Source organism: Aethalodelphis obliquidens, unplaced genomic scaffold (genome assembly GCF_003676395.1).
Source record: "Aethalodelphis obliquidens isolate GAN/ISIS:26980383/991018 unplaced genomic scaffold, ASM367639v1 scaffold53, whole genome shotgun sequence".
Classification (NCBI taxonomy): Eukaryota; Metazoa; Chordata; class Mammalia; order Artiodactyla; family Delphinidae; genus Aethalodelphis; species Aethalodelphis obliquidens.
Window position 1 is genome coordinate 618,544 of NW_020837997.1, and position 8,656 is coordinate 627,199.

Sequence of the window (8,656 nt, forward strand, 5' to 3'; positions counted from 1 at the left end):
AGCTCCACCTAGACAGGCCTCCGACCCCCATTCTTGTTTTTCAAAACACCCTCCTTCCTGGTCTACTCCGATGTTCGGCAAAGTCACATAGACAGGGAATACTTTTTTTTTAAATTGAAATATAGTTGATTTACAATATTATGCTAGTTTTAGGTATACAACATAGTTATTTGATATTTATGTAGATTATACTCCGTTTGAAGTTGTTATAAAATATTGGCTATAGTCTCCGTGCAACATATTATATTGTATCTTATTTATTTTATACCTTGTATTTTGTACCTCTTAATCCCCTACCCCATATTGCCTCTCCCTCTACCCCTTTTCCTACTGGTAACCACTAGTTTATTCTCTGTATTTGTGAGTCTGTTTCTGTTTTATTACATTCGTTTGTTTTTAGATTCCACAGATACATGAAAACATGTACTATTTGTCTTTCTTTGACTTATTTCACTCAGCATAAAACTTTCCAGATCCATCCATGTTGTTACAAATGGAAAAACGTCATTCTTTTTACGGCTGAGTATTATTCCATATTATATCTATCTATACCTATGTCTATAACTAGGTATATAATTATATGTATAACTAGATATATAATTATATGTGTGTATATATATATACCTATATATATAACTATATATATCACATCTTCTTTATTCATTCAACCATTGATGGACACTTAGGTTGCTTCCAAATCTTGGCAATTGTAAATAATGCTGCTATGAACATTGGAGTGCATGTATCTTTTTGAATTATGGCTTTTGTTTTCTTCAGATATATACCCATGATGGAATAGCTGGATTTTTAGTTTTTTGAGGAACCTCCACACTGTTTTCCGTAGTGGCTGTGTTAATTTACAAAACTGTCAACAGTGTATTAGGGTTCTCTTTTCTCCACATCCTGCCAACACTTGCTATTTTTGGTCTTTTGATGATAGCTGCTCTGACAGGTATTAAGTGATCTCTCATTGTGCTTTCGATTTGCTATTCCCTGATGGTTAGTATGTTGAGCATCTTTTCGTGTGCCTGTTGGCCATCTGTATGTCTTCTTTGGAAAAATGTCTATTCAGGTATTCTGCCCACTTTTTTTTCACTTTGATCTCTCAGATTCCTTTTAATTAAAAAAATTTGAAGTATAGTTGATTTACAATGTCGTGTTAGTTTCAGGTGTACAGCAAAGTGATTCAGTTATATACACACATATATCTATATACATATATATTATTTTTCAGATTCTTTTCCCTTACAGGTTATTACAAAATATTGAGTATAGTTCCTCGTGCTATACAGTAGGTCCTTGTTGGTTATCTATTTTACATATAGTAGTGTATACGTGTTAATCCCAACCTCCTAATTTATTCTTCTCTCCCTTTCCCCTTTAGTAACCATAACTTTGTTTTCTGTGTCTGTAAGTCTACTTCTGTTTTGTACATAAGTTCATTTATTTGATTCCACATATAAACAATATCACATGTTTGTCTGGCTTACTTCACTTAGTGTGATCATCTCTAGGTCCATCCATGTTGCTGCAAATGGCATTATTTCATTCTTTTTATGGCTGAGTACTATTCCATTGTATATATATACCATATCTTCTTTTTTTTTTTTTTAGAAGGACAATACCATTTATAACAGCTCCAAGAAAATAAATACTTAGCTATAAATCTAACAAAACTTATATAGGATCTGCATGCTGAAACTACAGAATGCTGATAAAAGAAACCAAAGATGTAAATAAGTGAAGAGATATATCATGTTCATGGATTAGTAGACTCACTATCATAAACATGTGAATTCTCCCCAAACTTATATAGATTTAATGTAATTTCAATCAAAATCCCAGCAGTGTTTTTGTATAGATTAGCAGATTCTAAAATTTATACAGAAAGGCAAAACTGATAGAAAAGCCAAAATAATTTTGAAAAGAATAAAGATGGAGAAATCACACTACCAGATTTTTTTTTTTTTTGCGGTACGCGGGCCTCTCACTGTTGGCGGCCTCTCCCGTTGCGGAGCACAGGCTCCGGACGCGCAGGCTCAGCGGCCATGGCTCAGGGGCCCAGCCGCTCCGCGGCATGTGGGATCCTCCTTGACCAGGGAACGAACCTGTGTCCCCTGCATCGGCAGGCGGACTCTCAAGCACTGCGCCACCAGGGAAGGCTCACTACCACATTTTTAAGACCTATACAAGCTACAGTAATCTTGGCCATGTGGTATTGGTAAAAGGAGAGACCCATAGATCAATGAAAGGGAATACAAAGTCTGGAAATAGACCCATACAAATATGGCTGATTGACTCTTGACAAAGATACAAAAGAAATTCAGTGAAAAAGAATAGTCTTTTAAACAAATGGCTCTGGAACAACTGGACATCCATCTATATGCTCCCCAAAACAAAAAACATAAACCTCACATTTTAAAAAAAATTAACTCAAAACATATCATAAGCCTAAATATAACATATAGATCTATAAAATATTTAGAAGAAAATATAGGAGAAAATCTTTGAGAACTGGGGCTAGACAAAGATTTCTTAGACATGAAGCCAAAAAAAGCACAATCCATAAAAGGAAAAAAGTTGATAAATTGGATTTCATCAAAATTAAAGTTTTTGCTCTGTGAAAAATACGGTTAAGTGAATGAAAAGACAAGTTGCAGACTAGGAGAAAATACTGCAAAGTAAGTATCTGACAACAGATTTGTATCCATAATACATAGAGATTCTAAACACAACAGTAGGAAAACTAACAACTCAATTTAAAAATGAACAAATGAGGGACTTCCCTGGTGGTCCACTGGTTAAGACTCAGTGCTGCCACTGCAGGGGGCACGGGTTTGATACCTTGTCCCCTGATTGGGGAACTAAAATCTCACATGCCATGTGACATGGCAAAAAAAAAAAAAAAAAAAAAATCACAAGGCACATGAAGAAAGAGGGAATCATGGCCCAATAAAAAAGGAACGAAAAAAGAAAAAGAACAAATGAGTTGAACAAACACTTTGCCAGAGAAGATACACAGATGGCAAGTAAGCACATTGAGCAGATGTTCACCATCACTAGCTATTAGGGAAATGCAAATTAAAACCAAGATGAGAATTCACTACGCGTCTATTAGAATGGCTAAAATAAGAAGCACTGACAATATCAAGTACTAGTGAAGATGCAGCGCAACCTGTAGCTACCTTTTTGCTGAATAACAATTTTTTTCTCAAACACACTATAAAAATACACACTATATAAATATGTTTTTATAAGAGGTAATATTTTGACATTGACATTGTGGTTTCAGGCAAAGACACACTCACCAGTTGACTCAACACAACAGTTTCTCATCAGAGAACATGTGGAACAAATTTAAATTCGCACCGTATTTGAATGAACTGTAAAATGATTTTCTTTGCATGGTGGAATCTTCTAGATTTCAGCCTGTTGTGTGCATTCACTCTTTACTCATTTTAAAAAGCTCTCTTATATTCAGCCTTGATTTTGTCCTAAAGCAGGGTCAGCAAACATTTTCTGTAAAGGTTCACAGTAAATATTCTCAGCTTTGCGAACCATAAGGCCTCTATTGTAACTACTTAACTCTGCCCTCAGCAGAGCAGCCGGAGACAACAGGCATTCATTTCTACTGGGCGGGTTCCAATGAAACTTTACAAAAATGGATTGCGACTTGATTTGGCCCATAGGCCCAAATTCACCAACCCCCATTCCAGGGGCTGGAGTAGGAGATGATGAAGCTGTGGCACGTTTAGAACATGGTTGGCAGCGATGGGGCAGGGCCAGCTTCCATGGACACTAAGCATTGAATTAGCAGCTGCCTGGATTTGCTGGAGAAACATCTCAACTACTTGCACGTACTGGTCCTGAGGGAGTTTCAAGAGATGTTCCCTTCCTATCTCAGATCTCCTGCTTCAGCAGCACGTCCACGTTCTTAAGTCCTTTCACCATCCGTGCAGCAAGGGTGGGTGGAGCCTGAGGCGTGGAGGGGCTGAGGGCCTCTCTTAAGTGGCAGAGCTGTGTCAAGAGCCCAATTCTCCTGACCTCAACTCCAGGTCTTACCACTGGAATGAGGCCCCCTTTACAGGCAGGGTGCTCCCCAGAAAAACAGGAAGTATCGTCACCTGCCCCAACATGAAAGTAACTGAAGTGTTTCTCAGGGTTGTCCAGGGCTGGCATCAGAATCACCCACTCCATCGGCATCTCTGGGGGTGGGACCCAGGAGACCTTGACGCACACCCCAGGAGTATAAGCAGTTCCTATTCCTCTAGCCCATCCAGCGGCCCGAGACAGGGCCAGGGTCCAGGGCTTTCTGAAGAGAAGCCCAGTCTTCATGATACTCACAGCAGGCTTGAAGGAATAGACTTTATTACTCTAGCTCTCAAACACTAGAGGCTAAAATTCAGCTGAACTCTAACAATCTATTTACAGAGTGCTGTCAGCAGACCAGGCAAGGCTGGGCCTGGGTCTTCCCCGAACTCTCAACAAGCTCAACCTCCCAGCAGGCCCGAGCCGCCTTCCCCCTGTAGCACACAGAGGACGTTTATATACACTTGACCGAACCCTCAGCGACAGGATACCAGGCAGGATGGCACCAGAGACACAGACATATAGACACAGATGAAGGCTGAGACAGGCCCGAGGGCCTGGCTCAGTGCTTCTTCAGGCTGTAGGCCAGGCTGCCAGGGACCCTGGTGCCCTGTAGGGGCGGCGAATTCCACACGGCAGAGCTGGTGCGCTTATGGTAGCGGGGCTTGGTCTTCTTGAAGATGTCCTCCAAGTCCAGTGGGAGAATGGTTCCGAAGAGCTGCAGGAGGTTCCGGGGGTGGTAGTACTGCCGGATGATGGCCTGGCTAAGCTGGGTGCCTCTGGCCCAGTTGGGGATGGGCTTCCGGGGATGGGCCTCGTCATCGGGGGAGTCATCGCTGTTCAGATCCATCCCGTAGTTATCTGGGTTGATCTTGGGGGGGCGGTGCCCTGTGGAGTCATTCGATGCGAGGTACAAGCTGGAGACTGCACGTCCACGGTCACGTTCAGGCTTTTGCTGGCCACCGCGGCCTCCTTGGCTTTTCTCCTGCTCCTCCTGCAGCCGCTGCTCAGCCAGGCGCTGCTGTTCTTCCTTCTTCTTCTCCTCCAGCTCCCTCTGCAGCCGCTCCTTCTGTAGCCGCAGGGCCTTCTCCCTCTCCTGCAGCTCCCTCTGGGCCTGGAGCCTCTCCCGCTCCGCCGCCGCTCCCGCTCCCGCCGCCGCTCCCGCTCGCGCCGCCGCTCCCGCCGCCGCTCTCGCTCCGCCGCCGCTCCCGCTCCCGCTCCCGCCGCCGCTCCCGCTCCCGCCGCCGCTCCCGCTCCCGCTCCCGCCTCCGCTCCCGCTCCTCCTCCTTCCTCTTCGGCAGCAGCTCCTGGGGGCGCCTCTCCTCCTCCTCCTCCTCCTGCTGTAGCCACCTGAGCCTCCACGCCTTCTCCTCCTGCTGCCTCTTGAGCGCCTCCACCTCCTCCATCTTCTTGGCCTTCTCCTCGGCCAGACGCTCCTCTTTGGCCTTCTCCTTCTTCTCGTCGATTTGAGCAAACTGCCGCTCCATCTGTTCCTTCTCCTGCTTCATCCTTTCCACCCGTTCCCGGGCCTGCAGCGCCTTAGGGAGGCGCTCCTCACGCTTCAGCTTCACCTCCTCCAGCCGCCGCCGCTTGTCCTCCACCTTCTGCCCGCGGAGCTGCTCGGCCTCCTCCTAACGCCGCAGGTTCTCCAGCCGCTGCAGCTCCTCCTTGGGGTCCACGCGCTGGGGAGCGTTGCGCTTTAATGAAGGATTTCATGATGCTGCTGTTGGGGGTCGAGGTCGGGGTCATGAGCAGCTCGTTCCTCTGCACGGTCTACAGGAGGGGCCGGAGGGGCCGCACCACCTTGCTGGCGGGACAGGGCGGGGAAGGGGTCTTGCTGCTGGGGGGCTGCAGCTCCTCAGCCCCCAGCTGCTGCTCCTCGTCCAGCTCACTCACTGCCTGCTTGTAGCTGCGCTTCCTCCTGACACTCGGAGGCGGCTCCTTGGGGCCATCTGCTTGGTCAGTCTCGGCCTCCTGCCGCGTTTCAGAGGGCGTTCCCTGGCCGCCGGCTGCAGGCTGCGAGCCGGGCATGCTAATGGCGATCTTGGTGGCACTGCGGAGCCGCAAGGCACTGCCATTGCTTTGGGGACCTCCGGCTCGGCCGTCTTCTCCGGCTCAGCTTCCTTGCTGGGCTCCTCCGCCTTGGGGCTCGCTTTCTGGGGCACCTCGACATGCAGGAGCCTCTCCAGGTAACTGTGGCAGATGAGGCGGCCGGCTCTTTGGTGGCCTTCCTGGCAATCCTTCTGCTTGATCTTCGGACGGTTCTCTCCTCTTTGGAAACCAGGGAGTAATTCTGGGCCAGCGAGACCTGGGGCCCCGGGGAGGACGGGGCGATCAGGCTGCGCCGCACCGATCCGCGGCCCACATGGGAGCCCGTGGGCGTGGAGAAGTTATCCGGCAGGATGGGAGCCAGCACTCGCTCCCGCCACGGGGAGGCCAGAGAGCTGGGCGAGTCCTGCGGGCCTGGGGAGGTCGCGGCAATTCTGAGCTTGGAGGCGGACCTTTCTGCCCCGTCCCCTCGGCTCTTGGGGTCCTGGGGTGTAGTTATCAGGGAGCTCACGGGGACAGACTCCAGTCTCTCAGCCTCTGACTTTTGGGGTGTTGAGTCGTCCTCCGAGGTCAAGGTGATATGGGAGGCCGAAGCCGTGGCCGGAGCCGGGGTGGGGGACGGAGCCTGGGCAGACTGGAGCTGGCTGAGGTGCTGCTCAGCGCTCCGGCGCTCGCTGATGCCAGTCTCCACCACGGGTACCAGCTGGCACAGGGCCAGGCTGTCCTTGGGCTTCTTGGTCAGCACCGTGGGAGACTCAGGGGTGGGCGAAGGAGCGGCTGCCGCGGAGGTCGCTGCAGCTGCGGCCGCAGCACGGGTCACCCGCCGCAGGACGGAGCCATTCTCCCTCACCACTGTGGCCAGCTTGTCCTTGTTACGGAGGCGCCGGGGGCTCTGACGGCTGCTCTGCGTCTTTCTGTGGGACAACGTTCTCCGGATGGGGTCTCTGTTTTCATCCTGAACGTAAGAAATCCGTCTCTTTTTCCGTCGGTTCTTCTGAGAAGGTGTTTTGGGCATCAGCTCGGGCTCTTTGCTGAATTCTCTAGTGAACGTGCGCTCGGCCTCCTCCTCGATCTCCTCCAGCCACACTATGTCCTTATTGTCCACGTTGTAGACAAGCCCCATGAGCTTCTGGTCACAGAGCTCCAGCAAGTGAATGGGCCCTAGGGCTGTCGTCCCCATGATGGCTCTGTTCGACTGCACCGTGTCTCCTAAGTGCTGCTCCGATACAAGTCCGGCGCCCTTCCCAGCACAGATCTCAGCCCGCCCGAGTTCCACCGCTCCCGGCCTCCAAAGCTCACGGCTGCAAGGAAGCAACCTTCCATATCTTCTTTATCCATTCATCTGTCGATGGACATTTAGGTTGCTTCCTTGTCCGGGCTATTGTAAATAGTGCTACAATGAACGTTGGGGTGCATGTCTTTTTGAATTATGGTTTTTCCAGATATATGCCCAGGAGTGGGATTGCTGTATCATAAGGTAGCTCTAGTTTTAGTTTTTTAAAGGAACCTCCATACTGTTCTCCATAGTGGCTGTACAAATTTACATTTCCACCAACATTGTAGGAGGATTCCTTTTCCTCCACACACTCTCCAGCATTTATTATTTGTAGACTTTTTTTTTTTGCTTTTTTTTGCGGTACGCGGGCCTCTCACTGTTGTGGCCTCTCCTGTTGCGGAGCACAGGCTCCGGACGCGCAGGCTCAGAGGCCGTGGCTCACGGGCCCAGCCGCTCCGTGGCATGTGGGATCTTCCCGGACCAGGGCACGAACCTGTGTCCCCTGCATCAGCAGGCGGACTCTCAACCACTGCGCCACCAGGGAAGCCCTGCCCATTTCTTGATTGGGTTGTTTGTTTCTTTGATACAGAGTTGTATGAGCTTTTTGTATATTTTGGATACCAACCCCTTATTGGACATATCATTTGCAAATATCATCTCCCATTCAGTAGGTTGTCTTTTTGTTTTGTCTATGGTTTCCTTCACTGTACAAAAGTTTTTAAGTTTAATTTGGTCCCATTTGTTTATTTTTGCTTTTGTTTCCCTTGCCTGAGAAGACAGATCCCCAAAAATATTGCTAAGACTTATGTCATAGAGTGTACTGCCTATGTTTTCTTCTAGGAGTTTTATGGTTTCTGGTCTTACATTTTCAGGTCTTTAATCCATTTTGAGTTTTTTTTTTTATACAGTTTGAAAAAATGTTCTAATTTTATTCTTTTACATGTAGCTGTCCAGTTTTCCCAACACACATATGGAAGAGACTCTCTTTTCCCCATTGTATATTTTTGCCTCCTTTGTCGTAGATTAATTGACCATAGGTGCATGGGTTAATTTCTGAGCTTTCTATTCTGTTCCATTAATCTATGTGTCTCTCTTTGTGCCAGTACTCTTTTGACTACTATAGCTTTATGTATAGTATAAAGTCAGGGAGCATGATACCTCTAACTGTGTTCATTTTTCTCAAGATTGCTTTGGCTATTTGAGGTCTTTTGTAATTCCGTATAAATTTTAGGATTATTTGTT

General features: G+C 47.7%; 1 pseudogene; it reads right to left on the reverse strand.

Moving 5' to 3' along the window:
• Positions 1-4,651: 4,651 nt before the first annotated feature.
• Positions 4,652-7,398, reverse strand: LOC113608980 (inner centromere protein pseudogene; annotated as a pseudogene).
• Between the last annotated feature and the right edge of the window lie 1,258 nt (positions 7,399-8,656).